Source organism: Silene latifolia, unplaced genomic scaffold, assembly GCF_048544455.1.
Source record: "Silene latifolia isolate original U9 population unplaced genomic scaffold, ASM4854445v1 scaffold_368, whole genome shotgun sequence".
NCBI lineage: Eukaryota > Viridiplantae > Streptophyta > Magnoliopsida > Caryophyllales > Caryophyllaceae > Silene > Silene latifolia.
In genome coordinates, this window is record NW_027413297.1 from 100,377 (window position 1) to 104,949 (window position 4,573).

The 4,573-nt window shown below is 37.6% G+C and overlaps 1 non-coding gene across 1 annotated transcript; it reads right to left on the reverse strand.

Moving 5' to 3' along the window:
- Nucleotides 1-4,104: 4,104 nt before the first annotated feature.
- LOC141639393 (small nucleolar RNA R71) lies at nt 4,105-4,211 on the reverse strand. Its single transcript, XR_012542506.1, has one exon. It is a non-coding gene; the product is annotated as a small nucleolar RNA R71 (small nucleolar RNA).
- Between the last annotated feature and the right edge of the window lie 362 nt (nt 4,212-4,573).

Genomic DNA, 4,573 nt, shown 5'->3' on the forward strand with positions numbered 1-4,573 from the left:
GACCGTGTCTCATTTAATCATATTTACAATAAGATACGTAAATTATACTCACAAAATCAACCGTCAATTTTAAGCAATTTAATTAACTCGTATCGGTATACGATTAATTAAATAATCAATTAAGAGTATTTCCCTATAGGTATGACCTAAGGGGATCAACTGATCACCACCGTCGCACGACAGTAATGTCAAACTCTAGTCAGCCAATCATTACCGATATGTGTGGACCAGTTGACTGTAAAATATTACATCTCACATGTATTCTTAAAATGAGATTTAATAATGATATTTAAATCATGTGATCGCACTATTGTTGAGGACACATTTCCCAACAATAGGGACACCACAAACTATGCATGGGATTGAAAAGCTTTTCGGGTCACCAAGTTTAGTGGGCATCTTGTCGAGGGTTTGGGCGCTACATGCCTCCTCCATCGCCACTATCTCTTGGTCACCCAAGACCCTTTTCTTAGTCGAGATATCTTTCAAAAATTTTGAATAGGTTGGCATGTTCAATATCACTTTTGTAAAGGGTAAGGTGACTTCAAGTTTCTCAAGCATGTCACAAAACTTGGTGGTCGAGCCCTCTTGAGAGGTTTAGTTTTCAGTACTTGTCGTTAGGAGCACCTAGACCAAAACAATATTTATAACTCCACAAACAACTCTACAATTAGTAAAGAGGCAAGTAAAGGTCGAATCTCAAGGGACGGGTATTGAAGTGAGATTTTCAATTGCAAGTAGCGGTGTCTAGGGGTGTCACAATTTGGGGTTTGAATAGAAGATCACTAAACTAAATAGCAATGAAAGTAAACAAGCAAGATGATTAAAAAGGGATGTAAACAATTGATAAAAGGCACTAGGGTGTCATGGGGTCATAGGGGATTCATGGAAATTGATCATACAAACATATTCTCAAATTATAAGCAAGCAATTATTGTTGTGATGGATCGAGTTGGTTTATATCTTACAATCCTAGGAAAGTTTGGGTCCCGGAGCCGAATCGATTAGATTGTACAACACCTACAAATCGACTTAATCTTCCCTACTCAACTATATGCATGGTCTAATGAGACTCGAGTTGGTTTATGTCTTACAAGTCTCATTGAAAAGATAGGTGATGGGTAAAAAATGCAAGGATTCATAGGCTCGCATTTCATCAAACATAACATGTGCATAAGTTGAGATCACAACAAGCAAGCAAATAAACTATGAAAACATATTAATTTAAGCATGAATCATCCCCCATGTTGGTTTCCCCTAATTACCCATTAACCCTAGCTAAGGAAACTACTCACTCATTATCATGTTGAACATGCTAGCAAGGTTGTCAATCATACCAATAAAGTAAAACATGATGAATAAATGAAGATAATTAACAATAATTAAAAAGGGATTAAGAGAATTATACCTACTAATGATTCCAATAATAAAGCAAAGAATAATAGAAGTACTTGATGATTGATTGGAAGGTTGTCAATATCCCAATAATAACCCAAATAATCTTCAATTACCCAAAATGAAAGATGAACAAAAGAGAGATTAAGGAAATGAGATTTGTATTAAGACTTGATTAAAAGTTGATTACAATATTAAAGAGAGATTAGATTGATATAAACTACACTAAATATTGATAAGTGATGTGACCATAATTAGCGCATATTTAGCCCCCGAATTAGCCTTGTTCCCATGCTTTTTAGTGCCTATTTGGGTCATTTCTTATCTTTAGTTCTTTGTTTTGCATATTCTTTGAGATTTTGATCCCTTGGCAGGAAAGGAGTAAGAATCTTGCATTTTCATGGCAAAACGAGGCTAAATTGATTGTATTCAATGACCAAGCATCAAGAAGAGACAAGACTAGAAGGCCTTTGTACATATCATAGTAGAAGAACAATGTTGAGAAAGGATCCTTGCGTCCCCAAGGAAATCCCCAAGGAATTTATGAAGAAAAGGGAAGAAAAGAAGAAGAATTGACGCTGACCAACAATCCGAACGGATTGCAGACAATCCGCCCGTCCGGCCCCAAAGACAATCCGAGCGTCCCTCCTTGGAATCCGCTCGGATTCCCCCTCAACAATCCGAGCGTCCCTCTCCTGAACCCGCTCGGATTGCACAGCCCAAATCCGGCCGTCCCGACTCTAATCCGCACGGATTCCTGCACAGCACGGATTTCATTCTTCAAGCTACGAAAAGAGAAGCCCTTCTCTCAGAAAATACCGGGTCCTCCTTGCTCAACTTAAAAAGTGTAATTACTAGTTTAGCCCTTAGTTAACCCTAATGCATCCTCCCTAATTTTCACTATAAATACCCCATTAAGCTAATTAGAGGAGCATGTTCTTTTTATCAATAATTAGTGTAGTTAATATCAATCAAATCTCTCTTCAATATTGTAATCAAGTATTAATCAAGTTTTAATCCAAGTTTTAGTTCTTTAATCTCTCTCTTGTTCTTCCTTTATTTTGGGTAATTGAAGATTATTTGGGTTATTATTGGGAGATTGACAACCTCTCAATCTAGGATTCAAGTACTTCTATTATTCTTGCTTTATTATTGGAATCATTAGTAGGTATAATCTCTTAATCCCTTTTTAATTATTGTTAATTACTTTCATTTATTCATCATGTTTCATATTGTTGGTATGATTGACAACCTTGCTAGCATGATCAACATGATAATGAGTGAGTAGTCTCTTAGCTAGGGTTTAATGGGTGATTAGGGAAACCAACATGGGGAATGATTCATGCTTAAATCAATATGCTTTCATATCTTATTTGCTTGCTTGTTTTGATCTTAATACATGCACATGTTATATTTGATGAAATGCTAAGCCTATGAATCCTTGCATTTACTATCATCTTCTATCTTTTCAATGAGACTTGTAAGACATAACCCAACTCGAGTCTTGTTAGACCATGCATGTGTTGAGTAGGAAAGATTAAGTCGACTTGTAGGTGTTGTACAATCTAATCGATTCGGCTCCGGGACCCAAACTTTCCTAGGATTGTAAGATATAACCCAACTCAATCCATCACAACAATTATTGCTTGCTTATAATTTGAGAACATGTTTGTATGATCATATCCCATGATTCCCCTATGACCCCATGACACCCTAGTGCTTTTAATCAATTGCTTACACCCCTTTTTATTCATCTTGCTTGTTTATTTTCATTGTTATTCTAGTTTAGTAACCTTCTACATCAACCCAATTTGTGACACCCCCTAGACACTACTAGTTACAATAGAATTCTCATTTCAATACCCGTCCCTTGGGATCCGACCTTTACTTTCCTCTTTACTAATTGTAAAGTTGTTTGTGAAGTATAAATTGTGTTTTGTATCGACCATTGACCAACGACCACATATACTTAATTGTGAACACGAAATGGCCTCGATCAAAAATGGCGCCGTTGCCGGGGACGGTGTTTAATTGATTTAAGATTTCTTTTATTGTTATTAGTTGTGTCTTTTTCACCTTGGGGAAGTAAAAACTCCTCAAGGTTTGTTCTAATTGTTTTTGAGTTGTTTGATATTTTGCATGTCTAGAAGGTTACAAAGTGATTTGTTACCTTTTGACCGTGAAATCGAAAGAACCTTGACGAATAATAGGAGACTTGTTAGGAGGAATTTGAGAGGTGTTGGTGAAGTTGTTCAACCCACTAGTGAGTTTGTCAATCCTTTCGCAATAGAAGGAGAAGAAAACCCATTACACAATATCCCACAAAATCCACCTACAATGCCTAAATTCTCGTCACACTCTATACCCACCGAGGAGAATCTACCAAATGGTACTCCTACACCGCAACATCTCACCGGTAATTTTATTGCCAAGTCCGCCTTCATCCAACTAGTTGAGAGGAGCCAATTCGGGGGAATGCCTAATGAGGACCCTCATTCTCATATGGAAACCTTTTGCGATTATTGTGATGCTATCTCTCAAACGGGCGTGACTCAAGACCAAATTAGATGGGTCTTATTTCCTTTTTCGTTAATCGGCACCGCAAAGCAATGGTTGAAGGGCCTTGATAAGGCCACCCTTGGAATAGATTCTTGGAAGAAGTTGGCTCTAGCTTTCTACAAAAAATTCTACCCACCGGAAAAGACTAACATGCTAAGAGCTCAAATTACGGGTTTTAAGCAAAGGGATGAAGAATCTTTGTATGAAACTTGGGAGCGGTTCAAAGGTATTTGTCGCTCATGTCCTCACCATGGACTTAGCGAATGGTTTTTGGTACAACAATTTTGGAACGGTTTATATGAAGATTCAAGGAACATTCTCAATATGGGATCAAATGGAATGTTCACCGAAGTTGATGACAATCAAACATGGAACAAGATTGAGGAAATGGCGGTCCATAATTCACAATATAGTAGACCTCGCAAGGCTACTAGAGGAGGAAAGCATGAAGTGGACTCCGTTACTCAATTGAGTGCTCAACTTAGTGCTCACATTGACACAATCAACTTGAAGTTTGAACAAGCTATGGCTAGACTTGAGGAAAACTCGAAATCATCAAAGCATCATGTCAATGCCATGACGGCATCCTCATCAATCCCAAGTGGGATATGTGAGAATT